Source organism: Helianthus annuus, chromosome 1 (genome assembly GCF_002127325.2).
Source record: "Helianthus annuus cultivar XRQ/B chromosome 1, HanXRQr2.0-SUNRISE, whole genome shotgun sequence".
Lineage (NCBI taxonomy): Eukaryota > Viridiplantae > Streptophyta > Magnoliopsida > Asterales > Asteraceae > Helianthus > Helianthus annuus.
This window is the reverse complement of record NC_035433.2, coordinates 77,416,251-77,431,351: the sequence shown is the minus strand read 5'-3', so window position 1 is coordinate 77,431,351 and position 15,101 is coordinate 77,416,251. Positions and strand designations below refer to the sequence as shown.

Genomic DNA, 15,101 nt, shown 5'->3' with positions numbered 1-15,101 from the left:
GTGACCCTTTTCTTGCACAACTTGCTGTTTTCATCACAGAGATGAATTTCGTGGATCTAGTGGGCTTATATCCTTTAATTGTGATCTATTCACCTTTTGGTGAATTTATTTGTATTGACTTTTGATCACATAGAATACTGGCTTTATTGGCTACTAACCAATCCATTCCTAATACAATATCAAATCCTGCCAGATTCATTGGGTAAAGATTTGCAATAAACTTTTGATTTAAAAATTATATTCTTGCTCCCTGCAAGATTTCAGTAATCTTAATGGATTCTCCATTTGCTGTTTCTACTAGACATTCTTGTGGGAGTTTAGTTAATGGTTGATTGAGAAGTTTGCAAAATGAAGTATTAATAAAACTTTGGTTCGCACCAGAGTCAAATAATACTTTAGCAAAAACATCATTAACTAAAAACATACCGGCACTCACGTCCGGAATCATTTTGGCTTTTTCTGCAGTTAGAACAAATGCTCTAGCATTCTTAGTAGTTTTGTTGTTTATGGCTGGAGCTAGTTTCGGATAATTTGGCTTGATGTGACCTTTTTCTCCACAATTGAAGCATACTCCGTTACTAGGTTTCTTCCTACAGTCTTCTTCCTTGTGTCCTGTTATCTTGCAGAAATTGCAGTAGATGGAGCATCTTCCTGAATGCTTCTTCTTATAGGCTTTACAGTAAGGTGTAGAGGTAGAACCTATATTTTTCCCACGGTTGGAATTACCGTAGCGAAATTCCTGGGTAAGTTTCTGGACTAGGTTCTTCCTTTGGTTTTCTTCTTGTGTACGTACCAGTTCATCAGTCAAGGTATTAGCTAGTTCTACAGATTCTTCTATAGTTTGTGGTCTAACTGCCTTGACTACGTGTCTAATCTCGCTGATTAATCCCCAAATGTAACGGGGGATTAATACTGGTTCTGGTGAAGCTAGGGTTGGTACTATTCTAGCATATTCAAAGAATGTGGTAGTATAACCCTTGCTGTCTACTCCAGTCATTCTAAGGTTTAAGAATTTATTAGCTATCTGTTCCTTTTCATTGGGAGGACAGAATTTCCTTTCAATCATGTTTTTAAACTCATTCCATTCCATATTATAGACCCTGTCACTTCCCCTAGACTGGAGAATCGTGTTCCACCATTCTAGAGTTGCATTCTTAAATAAATTGGAAGCAAACATGATTTTATCTTCTTTTGCGCACTTGCTTATTTTTAAGACTGCTTCAGTCTTTTCTATCCAGCGTAGGGCTGCAATGGCTCCTTCGTTGCCAGAGAATTCTATTGGTTTGCAAGACTAGAATTCTTTGTAAGAATAACCATAAGACATGGTTCTTCTTCTTTTTGGAATTGGCAATTGAAGTAAGGGTCCATTGTTTACGCTGTGATCGGGTTCGGTAGTTGGTTGTTTACTTCCACTGTTTCTTTTATTATTTTACACTTCCCTAACCGTTTTGATAATATATGGCATTGCGTATATAATTCCTTGTGCCACTACGTGTTGGATGGCACTGTTGTCTACTTGGTTTCCGTTATTATTGTTATTCAGGTTTTCTTGATTTACTTCATTGTCCATCTGGATTATAAACATTTACCACGTATTAATATTGTAGGATCGTATTCTGACCCAAACGAGTCGTTCAGAGGCTTTCTCCTTGGTTTCAGGTGCGGAATAACAAGAAACTAAGGTAGAAACAGCAGGCAAATCACTTTAACTACTTGTTTATTGATTTCAAACGTTTACAACTCAAATCTCGCACCGGCAGAGCTTCGGCACGATTTCTACGCAATCGTTACAAATGAGATCGCCTTTAGGGTATTTATAAGGATCTGGAACCGCTTATTGGACAGGCCCAATAAGCGGCCCATGACATTGGAGCGGCCCAGAACATTGACACAAAAGCGGCCCACATTGATGACACATGAGCGGCCCACGAACATCCATACGAGCGATCCAACATGTAACACTTGAGCGGACTACACATGACCGTTCGAGCGACCCATAACCCTAATTTGACATATGAGCGATCCATTATCCTAAGATCTATACATTTACACATATTCTCTTATTACGTGCCTAGATCTAACGTTCTAAGATAATGACTCGATACAAGACGTAATCAGCAGATGAAGTGCACCAACAAATATAACAAGACAATATCTAATGCAAACAATCATACAACAAACACATTGATCAAAATCGTCGTGCATTGCGACCTTTACTCTATTGCGCTCGTCATACTTCCAAACGAGCCTTTCACCTATCTATCTTATCTTTTCACTTTCATCTAACAACTCCTCACTAAACGTTCGGAGTTCCTACACATTCTCAGTACTCATGGGTGGTGCTGGTGCTGGTATCGGGTCAGGAAACTGGGGCATCGGTTCTTCGTGTGGGTAAGGGTTTTCTAGGATTTCCCTGATATACTGGTCATTATCCCAATATGGATCTAGAGGGTCCAGGTTGGGATAGGGTGCTACTAGGTTTTGCATGGGTTCCTCTATTGTATAAAGTTCTTGATAATCCCTGTGGTCGTCGTTCCATGGGTCGTAGGCTAGAGGGTTTGGAGCTGGGACTCTAGGAATTTCATTTGGGTCAAAAGCAGGTACTGGAATCTGGTCCATTGGGTTTGGTTCAATTTCCATAGGTTCTGTGGGAAATAGTGGTAACGGCTGTGGTGCAATAAGTTGTTCTAAATTTGGATCCGCGGCAGTGGTAGCTAATATGTGAAAATTAGCTAATCTCCTATTAAGTATATCCTGGGTTTGAGCATTCATTTCTCTATTTGTCGCTGCTAAGGCCCGCTGTTGCTGCAACTTCCTCATTCTTTTCCCACGCTCGTGCGCTCCGCGACTAAACCATCCTCTCTTTTTGGGAGGGAATAGTTCTTCGAACTGTGCCTTAAATAAAAAGATCCCTTCTTCTGTGTCAGCTGAGTACCCCGTTAGGGTAGGCTGGGAAGAAGTTCCTTCGTCCTTAGGTGAACTAGACAGTTGACGGTAAGCGTCCGAAGGTCCTTGATCACTGATACCGTAAACTAACAAATTGTCAAATAACACAAAACAATAAAATATGCACGTAATCCCATAGATAATTTCCTAACATAATAGATAAAATTTTGGTGTCAACAGAACAATTCTATGGCTGAAATCAGTGGCTGTGGCTCTGATACCACCTTCTGTCGCAACCCCCGACCCTGCCTCGGGAGGCAGGCGGCCGCGGCCTACTCAGAGATGGTGGTATCGGTGTTTATCATTAATTGGCAGCGGAAGTTTTATTAGGACCGTAGTTAGGAAATATTTTATCAGAGTAAAACACCACATTTTATAATAATAAATATATTGGGATAAAACCCAAATTTCCATTACAAACATGTTTTCAGGGATAAACCCTAATTTACTGAAATAAAACATCTTCTTTATTTAGGTAACTTTTTATAGCCACTTTTCCAAGCCTTTAGTGCTGTCCAGCTGGCTTCTATTCGGCATTCACATTGTGTTACCTGAAACGCGTTTAAAAACATTTTTTCAGTGGGAAATACTGGTGAGTGAATCCCAATTTAATCAAAACAGGTTTTATTAGTTTACAGCATTGAGGGCGATCTCGCAATTACATTTGTTTATTTTTCTACTTTAATTACCACCCACGGTACTGTCAACCCGACTTGTGGTCATGTTACTAGTCACAGTGTAGTAACCAATTTTGTATACAAAACCCAAACATACCGATGATAATTGTAGAATTACAAATACTCAATCACTGTATAATATAATTTAAAACATTGAGGTTTTGTAAAACGCTTTGCAAAAAGGAGGATTAACTCACATTGCTATCTTAGGTAATTTCATGTGGCTTCCTGGTTATAATCTATAAATTTTAAATAATGCACACCCGTTAGTATAATAACTCATATTTACATTAGTTATACCCTCCTCGAGACAGAACTCCAACGACTACGTCAGGCAAAGCCACGACAGCCGTTACGGAGCACTAGATCAATCGGGCAGTGTATCTAATACGTAACGGGGGTTAAAATACTTACAACGAGGCAGAGCTTCACTATTTAGGGGGGGTATAATGCCCGATACTAATTTTATTACTTCAGAATTGAGAGAGAATTTTGAGATTTGAATGACAGAATTTGAATGCCGATCGATCCAATTTAAAGGGCTGCTTCGGCAGTCCCTTGCGCCTCGCGTAAGATACACAAGGGGCTCACGCTCCCAGCGAGCTAGGGGGTGTAGGCCCTAGCCTTGCCAAGTCGGACCACTAGCCTCGACACGCCACCTGACATGTGGCAGCAGGGGGTGCGGGCGGGTGGCCAGCTGTCGCGTCCCGCGTAAGCCGAAGACAAGGTCTTCGCGGCCCGCGAGCGCCTTTAATTTCTTGCTTTTATTTAATTTTTATAAAAGTAAAGGTATTTCGGGTCCATTTTCATATACGGGGTGTATTTTAGGACGTATAGGGATATTCTAATTTTTTTAGGAGGGTTGTTATATAAATCATCCTTAGTGGGTTGAGGCTATGACAAAAGAATTATCAGCCCTTTCCAACAACAACACTTGGTCTCTTGTACCCCGGACCTGTGATCAAAACATTGTTGGGTCTAAATGGTTGTTTCGGATTAAGCACAAAGTTGTTGGTAGCATAGATCGATACAAGGCTCACCTTGTAGCTCATGGGTTTAGTCAAATACATGGGTTGGATTATCACCACACGTTCAGTCCGGTTGTTAAATCCTCGACAATTCGCATTGTCCTGTCACTTGCGGTTATTAAGAACTGGGATTTGCACCAGTTGGATGTCAATAATGCCTTCTTGCATGGCCACATTAGTGAGACTATTTTTATGGAGCAACCCCCCAGATTTGCGGATCCACGATTCCTTAATCATGTGTGCAAGTTAAACAAAGCCCTATATGGCCTTAAACAAGCTCCTAGGGTTTGGTTCCATAGACTTAATGCATTTTTGTTATCCAATGGTTTTGTCTGCAGCCGTGCCGATAGCTCCTTGTTTGTGTTCAAACGAGATGGATGTGTTATGTACCTTTTAGTGTATGTTGATGATCTTATTCTTACAGGTAATCAGAAATCTGTCATCTCTAACTTCATATCCAGTCTGAATAAAGAATTTGCAATTAAAGATCTTGGCAAACTAAACTACTTTCTGGGACTTGAAGTTGTTTACACACTGAGTGGCTTGTTTTTAAGCCAAACCATATATGCTCATGACATTTTGGAACGTGCGGGCCTTCTTGATTGCAAGCCTACTCCCACTCCTTTATCTCCAAATGCGTCCTTTGTTAAAGATGGAGTTCCATACAAAGAACCTACCTTTTATAGGTCTCTCATTGGTGCACTTTAGGTGAGCCAGTTCTTACAAAACCCCACTATCGATCATCTTCAGAATGTCAAACGCATGCTTCGGTATATCAAGGGAACGGTTAATTTTGGTCTTGTATTCTTGCATCCAACTCAGACGAAGATTATTGGGTACTCTGATGCTGATTGGGCCCGTTTCCTTGACACTCGTCGTTCCACCTTTGGGTACTCCATATTTTTAGGTGGCAACCTTGTCTCATGGAGTGCTAAGAAACAAGCCACTGTTTCACGTTCCAGCTGTGAATCTAAGTATCGCACAATGGCCAGCACTGCTGTTGAACTTGTTTGGATATCACATTTTCTACAAGAACTTCATGCTCTCCTTCCTGATCGTCAGACTCTTCTCTGTGATAATAAAAGCGCCCTCTTCCTTACTCAGAATCCAGATTCCAACAAACGCTCCAAGTACATTGACCTCGACTACCATTTTATTTGAGAACTTGTTGCCTTAGGGAAGTTGTTTACTTGCTTCATTCCGACCAAGCTTCAGGTTGCGGACATCTTCACCAAAAGTCTCTCACGGGGGTATGTTAACATTTAAATACTTGTGTGTGTACTTTGTAATTTGTTATTCTTTTGGTACCTTTGTGTAACTATTAGTTCTATATATTCTGAGGCATCCTCCCATTGAGGTATGCGAAACATTCACAATCATTCCTCTTTATTCACATGAAAGTTCAAAGTTTCCTTTTCAGAGAACGGGTGAGGGTGGCGGCACATGGTGGTGGTGGGTGGCAGCAGTGTGTGATGGTGGAGGTGGCGGCGGCGGGTGGTGATGCTAGGATGATGGTAGTAGTGAAGTGTGAAAAAATGAATGGATTTAAAAAAAAAAAAAGACAAGATTCCTTACATATTATGTGATTCCATTCTATTATCTAACAAAACACTTTGTTTTCATTCCATTTCAACATATATTTCTGCATATCAAACACTGCCTTAAAGTAATAATAAACTAGTTTAAATTCACATATGTTACACAGTTATATAAAAAAATATTTCTTCTAATTGGAATTACATTCCATGATGCAATATCACATGTCCACATAAGAGATGTGCTCGTCGAGTTACTTTTTGACGAAAACGTCTTTACGGAGCTGCGTGAGAAAGACATACGTTTCCGACTTCAGTATGATCTTGTGGAAGATCTACCCTACCTTAAGAAGTCAAGACTCGGAATAGTTTATTTATATTTGTATTATTTTATATATATAACAAACAACATATATTAACTTGTTAAATAAAACAAAACAATAATATACTTACATAACAAAAAATAACATAGCTACGTCGATATATTATTTTTTAAATCAAGACCTTTTTTTTAGTTACAATTAATGATAATCTTAATTTATCATAACAAAAAATAACATAGTTACGTCAAAATATTATTTTTTTAAAGGGAAATTGGCCTGTAATAATCCCACCTAGACCTTATTGGTCATTAATAATCTCACCTTAGAATATTCCCCCCACCAGTCCCACCTTTCACCTATTTTTCCTACAATGGTCCCCCGTTAAAAAAACTTAACGGAATTAAGTTTTTTTTTCCAAATTACAAACAGATTTTTTAGGACTTTTGATTAGAACGACGTTACGAGTCCATTGATGTAAAACTTGCCTCGAAACGGTGCTCCAAACGATGAAAATGGCGCTTCAATTCGGGTGTTTAAATTTTCAGTTAACCAAAATTAATTCACTTGGAGCACCGTTTCGATGCAAGTTTTACATCAATGGACTCGTATCTTCGTTCTGGTCAAAAGCCCTAAAAAATCTCTTTGTAATTTGGAAAAAAGCTTAACTCCGTTAAGTTTTTTAAACGGGGAACCATTGTAGGAAAAATAGGTGAAAGGTGGGACTGGTGGGTGGAATATTATGAGGTGGGATTATTAATGGCCAATAAGGTCTAGGTGGGATTATTACAGGCCAATTCCCCTTTTTTTAAAATCAAGAAAGAACTTTTTTTTAGTTACAATTACTGATAATCTTAATTTACCTTAAATAGCAAAACTATCTACAAAATATACATTTACTATATTAAAAAAATCACTCGCAATTTTTAGAAAATAATAAATGTAGCCAAAATTAATGGACTTTGAAATTTGAATGTTAACAAATGTTGACCACAAATATTTGAATGATAACAAACATGTAATTAGATTTAAGGTCTAAAAAAGATTGAAAGGAAACGAATTAGTAATTTAGGTAACTCGAATTTAATTGAGAGAATAGATGATACATGACTGAATAGCATGGGAGAGAAAAAAAGTTTTGAACACCCTTGTTTTCTTTACCGCTCAAATTCAGTCAATACATCATAATAGATTGTCATATGTCAATTAGATGTTTAAGAGAAAGACTTGTGAGCTCAGATGGTTTTGAATTATTATAATTTATAAATATTGATTATATTAAAAATATATTTGAAGTAAATACGTATTATTAAGGTAAGTATTTTAAAATAAACAATGTTAGTTAACCCGATTTTAAAAATAATAAAAATACCAACTTTAATTAAAAATAAATTTTAGGTATGAAATGGTCTTAACACATAGCTTTCTTTAGAATCATATATATTTTTTTTCATTCATACAATCAAAACTTTATTTGAAATTTTAAGATTTAAAAGAATATGTTTTTGGTAAAGTTTAATTAAAATATATTATCATTATAAATTATAAATTAAAAAAAAGATATATATGTGAAGTAAGAGCTTATTTTATAGGAAAATTTTGAATATTTAATTTAACAAAAAATGTATTGGTCAACCTTTAAAATAAAGATTTTAAAATAAATAATGTTTATTAACCCGATTTAGAAAATGATAAAAAATCAATTTTGATTAAAAATATTTTTTTAAAGATTATACAGTGTTGACGCACGATATTTTCTAAAATCTACATATATATATAAATGAGATGTGATGTGGGCTATGTGGCATTGGATTTTGGACAATTTTGCTGATGTGGCAATCTTTTTTAGTGAGTTTAGGAGGGAAATTGGCTTTTGCTTCTACGTTCACTATTTTCACACAAAATAGGCGGGATCCGAATGCATTTGGGAGACCCAATGATCCATACGGATCCTTTATATCCCTTTTTACTCTCCTTCTTTCTCCTCCAACAATTGACGCCACTTCTCTGCCGACATCATCTCCTATTTCAAACCCTAAACTATCAATTTTCTTTCTGATTCTTAACCCTAAACTATCATTCTGGCCGTTTCACTTCGTTTCGCAAAGAAGATATCAATTGTTCATCCCCGCAAACCCTAATCGCATCAACAACTATCAAGCATGAGCATAATCTGGTGTAAATATTTGATTCTTGCTTCCAATTTATGATTCTCTGTGTGTTTCTTCAACTTCTAAGTTTTTTTCAAAGCTTTTTTTTTTCTGAGTTTCAAACCCTACATCATTTGTTCTGAGCATAATCCGGTGTAAATCTTTGATTCTTCACTCGCAATATGGTAAGCATCTAGATTTCAGTTAGGGTTTCTTATGATTATAATTTATATGTTTGCAAACCATAAGATTAATGGATTGAAATTGCATGTGATCGCCATTGTAATTTCTTCTCCCACTATCGCACTGGAAAATTGCGTGTAGGAATATTGAATGTTCCGTATTTATTGGGTGCAGGAATATTGTAGGTTATGTGGTGGGTCGGATCCAAAAACTGGGAAAAAATGCCATAGCCGCCGCCTCCAACATGACGGCTAGGGTTCTGATGAGTTGAATCTGGTATGATGTTCACTCCTAAGATATAATCAATATTATTAAGCTGCATGTTGTTAATTTCAATCTTCATTGAACTTTTATTAAAATGGAAATTGAAAAGTTTATTGTTAATTCTTTTATTGTTGCTCGATTTAAATAGCATCTATTAATACCAGAGAGTTTTCATGAGAAAGTAACCTTTGTATCCTCAAGGTTTAATATATATTGTTTTAATATTTGCGTCTTTTGCTTTGCAGGTGAAGCATATCCACAAGTCATATGCCATCTGTTTTGGGAGGGAATCATTCTAAATACTCTTTTGGATGCGGGATCCATTTGTTATTCGGGTTGAAATCCTGAATTCGGGTCAAGCATGACGGATGAAATGTGTTTTGAAATGTGATGTATGTTTGTATGGTTGGTTAGACCCGGAAGCACCTTGTGAGATTGCTCCAAACGTTGTTGTTGGTGTTGCGGAACCTGTTGTAAATGGTGTTCGTTATAAGGATATTGCTATGGAGGGAGGAAGTGCTAATAGAATAACTTGAGTTGAAGAAGAAGGAAACACAACTCCCGAACCTGATAGGATACTATTTCTGCATTTTTATACATGGAAAGAATATTTTTATAATGCAAACTAATTAACATTCTTTGTGAAGGTTATCTTCTTTCAGTATGTTTGGCTTGTAATCAGTTTAATATGTTAATTTTACACAGGTACAAGTGGGTCGTTCTCTTTTTTATAAGACAAAAAGGAAGTTGGGTAAGGGTGGTTTTGGGTAGGTTTATGTTGGCAGGACGGTGACAGGTAGCAGTGGTAGAACGGGACTTGATGCAACCGAGGTATGTTAACACAATACATGCATTGTTTGTTCATGATAACTTATCATATCGAACTATAGTTTTATATTTTTTGCATCCTTCTATAGGTAGCATTGAAGTTTGAGCATTGTAATAGTAAAGGTTGTAACTACGGGCCTCCTTATGAGTGGCAAGTATACATGTATGTGTCAAACCCTAATTGGTTCAAAAGATGTTTTTAGGATTTTAATATTTTATAAACCAATATGTGCACATTTATAATGCAAAAAGTTCATTGAATGGATGCTATGGTATTCCATGGGTCCACTACAAGGGCCGACAAGGTGATTTTTGGCTTGTACCTTTTCACTTCTATGACCAGCTTAGTTTTTCTATATTGTAGCATGATAAAAAAAACATATTTCTCAGGTCATGGATATGCTCAGACCGAGTGTTTGGGATGTTTGGAGTTCATTCGGCCAATCGTTAGACGAACAAATATGCTAGCTTGCTTTGCAATCGAGGCCATATCAATTGTTGAAAAGCTTCACTCAAAGGGGTAAGATATATTACATGCCTTACATTTCAAAGCATAATTTATATGCTTATACACCTGTAAGGAACAGAAGGTTTAATCACATCAGTAATACTATTCTCCAATTTTTAGGCAAGACTATAAACTCCATTATAGGTTTCATAAGATGAAAATGGGTGTAGCAAAATTATTGAGTATATCAAAACAGGCCAAAAGTCTGATGATGTAGTTTATACCCGATAGTCCTAAACGGCTTGTATTCTGACCATGCGGGTTGTATAGTCCTTGGCCATAAAATGTTTATCAAACAAAAATATTACAGGTTAAATCGGGTAACGACCAGAACCTTTTCGTCTGAATGGTTTTCATAAGAAAACGCCTCTAACAAGTCCTATTCTTTGAACTATATGGTTTTCATAGGAAAACGCTTTTAACAAGTCGTATTCTTTGAAGAAGATTTACCATACGGGTCATATAGCAGGGTTATTATATAAGCGACCCGAATACGACACAGTCATATAGCTTGTAACGTATTCTTGACGCGCCATATTGATTTTTGAGATATGGCTTCTTGGTTAGTTTTACAATGCATTCTTTCTTCTTAGTTTTTTAGTAAATATAAGAATTAAGATTATTCTAAATATTTCTGTTTGATTGTGGTTATGTAATAATTTAGGGTATAATAATCTGTTTTTGAAACTGGTTATTCAAGTAAATGTAAAATTATTGATTTGGTTCCGATTGTTCAAGTTGCAATAATCAGTTTAAAAACACATATAAACACCACCTGTAATGTAATGTTTAGGTATGGAAAAAATCTTCATTTTCTATATTGATTGTGTTGCTTTTACGTTCTTTGTATAGGTTTGAGTTGTTGGGATGCACTGTAACATGCAACATCGAGTGGAAAAAGTTTTAATTTTCTATGTTGATCGTGTTTTATAAGTAATAATAAGATTGTGGTGAATATTTTATTTGATTATGGTTATCTGATAATTTAGGGTCATATAACCTGTTTTTGAAGATCAAATGATTATTGAAATAAATGTTAAATTATATGATCTGATACGGATCGTTCAACTTGCAATAATCACTTTAAAAGCACATATAAACACCACCTATAATGGTTAGCTTTGTAAATTTTTTCATATGTCTATGTTGATCGTTACTTTACGTTCTTTGTATAGTTTTGAGTTGTTAGGAATGCACCGTAACGTGCAACATCGAGTGGATTTCATGGAATAGGCACCAGGTTTGGCTTTATACTGAGATGATGATTCTTTTGTGTAAAAAGAAAAGGGTTTTGCTTTTAATACTGAAAATAAAATCAGGTGCGCGCTACTGTGCAATTGTCGGGGATTTCAAGGATTGGTCTCCGACTAAAAATTGTGCAAGAGAGGGGCATACGGGCACGATGATTACGGGTATTGGTTCGTGATACTTGAAGATAAGTTAAGAGACGGTGAAGAACCAGATGAACTCTTTTTTCAACAGTATAATTATGTCTTACGATAAGGGTGATAGTGGTGTCACTGCTGACGAAGTTTTCCAAAAAGCAAACGATGAGTATTCGGAGCCCGGAAAAGATCGGTTTGTAAAGTTATGCTTTCAAATTATTCCTAAATTATACGAGCAAATGTTCAGGCTAAAAGGGCTCCTATTGCTTACTGGTTTGAGACCCGTAAAGGAAGAAAAGCGTGGTTAAAGAAGTACGCACCTGCTATTCCTCACGGAAGCAAGTATAGAGTGTATTTTAACACTCCTAATGGGCCCTTGGAACGGATTCACGCTTGGGCTACTTATGTGAATTCTGGTACCATACTCTCATTATATCTTTGTTTTGGAGGTGGCTTTTTTGTCGTATTTACTTATCAGTGACTATAATGGATTAATTCATGTTATAGTAGGTTAACCGAAAAAGTTAGCGAAAAACTGGCTTTTAGTTGTTCAAAGTGTATTTTTAATGCTTTAAACCTTCTAAGTCATTTTATTCAGAAGTTATATTATTATTGCAATATAGGTATATAAGTGTATAATTATATGTGATGTACATTACGATTATGAAAAATTCGGACAAAAAATATATTGAATTGTTACCAGCCCATTTATTTTGCCACATCTCCATTGTTCCATTAGGTTCATGTGATGCAGGGTGGAAGCGTGCTGGATATGTAAGATAAGAAATAATATATTTCAAAGATTTGTGAATTTGTAGGTAATATTGAGTACTTTTTGTATGATTTTAATTATCTATTAATCATAACACAATCATAAAAATGGCTATTTTCATGATTTTGTCAAGTTTAAATTATGTCCCGCACCCGTATATTCAGTATGTTGACTGAATTTATCATGTTTTAAATCTGATCCATTCTTTAGGTAGCACTTCCACTGGAGACAACTACATGAATGATTTAAAGATTTTGGAGTAGATGTTGTATAAGGTAGCCATCATCTCACTCTCTCATGGGGTGAATGTTCAATTTTAAGTAGATTATTGGTTTTATTTAATACAAGGAATTTACTTTTAGAATAAAAAGACTAGGCTCAACAACCATCCACATTCCAGGAGGTAACTGAACTAGACGGGATAACAACGTTGTTATCCATCTTACCAGACAGATTTGGCATCGACCTATGGGTCTGGAGTTCGGATGCATCTGGTGTATTTTTGCTAAAGAACTTCAAACAAAAAAATGAATTCAACATCTTCTTCGGAGCATGGCACGGTCTTTGAATGGAACAATTGGGTATCACTTAAAGTCATTTTTAGCGTGGAGGTTGGGGTTGGATCACTTGCCTATGAGTACAAATCCGGCAAGACGAAGTGTTAGTATTGGGTCTAATATGTGCAGCTTTTGTGGAGCATATGAGGAGTCTGCAGAACATCTTTTAGTATCATGTGGGATGATGCAAATTATCTGGGACTTTATTAATACTTGGTACATGCTTTATGGCTTCTTTTTCTTTGAATTCGAGGACCAGTTGAAGTTTTATAAGAAGCGAGAGGCTCTGTGAAGTGGAGAAAGGTTGTCTACTCCATTATTCTAACGGTCGTGTGGTGCATTTGGCGAAGTCAAAACAGTATTATCTTCAACCGTAAACAACCAAAGGTGGAGAGTTTAAAGTAGGAAATTAGAGTTTTGGCGTACCTATGGGTTAAACATCAGTCAAAATCCGTTGGTTTATCTTAGGAAAATTGGCGAAATTTCGTGTTAATTTTTTGGGTCTATGTAGTTTGTTGTCTGGTTGTTTTTGGATGTGGATTAGCACAATGATAATCTATTTTTTTAATAAAATTTGATTTGTTGGCTATTTAAAAAAGGAAATATATCTCAATTATCTTCTTTTAATGCGTTTAAAAGTTTTTTTGTGGAAAGTTTGATGTGAAAAGTTTTTGTTATGTTTTTACTTAGCTCATGTGTGGCTTCATGTACAATTGTGTTAAATACTTGGTTTAGGTAGCATTGGCTCAGGTTTGGTAATCGGGTTTCGGTTAAAAAAGGTAAAAACATAAGTGCCTTTATTTCTTTGGGATTATGGTAAAAAAAGTGGTTTGGCTTAACTCATTTCTTCATAAGTGCTTTGGCTTAACCCGTATCGCATAGCATAGGGGTGCACATGTAAAGAAAAAGGAAGGAGGCGCCCCATGGAAAAAAGTGTTATTTTACGGCAAATAACATTTGAAAACATGCCTTTTAATTTCGACATTGGTACCGCATAGTATTGACAACAAATTTTAACTTATTTATTTAAACATTTCATAACGTTTGAAAACATGTCTTTTAATTTATTTAATGACATAATTAGATTATAAATTGATTTTTCCTGCCCGGGAAGTTCCCGGGTTATAAAGATTCACAACTACATGATATATTTTTATTAATTAATATATATAGATGTATATTTATTTTTTTAGATATAAAGATTCACAACCCGGGAGTATTCCCGGGTTATAACCTAGTTAATTACTATAGACAGGATCAATACTAGAAAAACGATTATATCATATCCATCTATTATACTAAATGAATTCTCTTAAGCCACAAGGTTTATTCTTAGCCAACCATTTTGATGATGTGGACACCCTCTTAGGCTAGAGAATTCAGAATAAGCGGGAATACTTTTTCTCTTCTTTTCTTTCACGCGGCCCTATTTCTTCTCACGTACGCTTCTCTTTTTCTTTTATCCCGCACATTAACCCTAATTTCCTCCCATTTTCTTTCATCAGCCACATTCACAAACCCTAATACTACAAGTTCTTCCCAGCAAATCGGCGATTCAGTCTCACAAATCCAAGAACGAGATATGTTTCTCATGTCCACCAGTGATATTCTGAGGTATGTTTACTTGATCTTTCAATCCGAGATTCCTTTGTTTATTTCGCTTTACATTCCATGGAATTTGTTGGTGTTTTGCAATAATCGGTGTTCACGATTTCACCTTTTTGGGGTTTTAAGTATTTTGGTTCTTGACTTGATAGAAGCTAATTCTTTATTGATTGTTACCCAAGTTCTAGGGTTCAGTTGACTGATTCAGGACTGCAATTGTTCAGCCGTGGTTTAACCTTGGCGATTTGTTCTGAATATAAACAACTATGAGCATTCAGCATCTTCTCCGCTACAAGGTTCTTCGATCTCTAATTGCATCAATGTATGTTTTTTATGAATAGTG

The 15,101-nt window shown here is 36.1% G+C and overlaps 1 long non-coding RNA gene across 8 annotated transcripts; it reads left to right on the top strand.

Moving 5' to 3' along the window:
• Window positions 1-8,482: 8,482 nt before the first annotated feature.
• On the top strand, window positions 8,483-13,727 carry LOC110869595. Of its 8 annotated transcripts, none has more exons than XR_004866971.1 (11): window positions 8,485-8,841; window positions 9,014-9,115; window positions 9,349-9,934; window positions 10,021-10,094; window positions 10,184-10,236; window positions 10,322-10,451; window positions 11,615-11,679; window positions 11,759-12,240; window positions 12,564-12,598; window positions 12,807-12,871; window positions 12,959-13,727. It is a non-coding gene; the product is annotated as an uncharacterized LOC110869595 (long non-coding RNA). The 8 variants fall into 8 exon arrangements; XR_004866970.1 differs by having other exon boundaries at window positions 12,564-12,642; XR_004866972.1 differs by lacking the exon at window positions 12,564-12,598.
• Window positions 13,728-15,101: the final 1,374 nt, after the last annotated feature.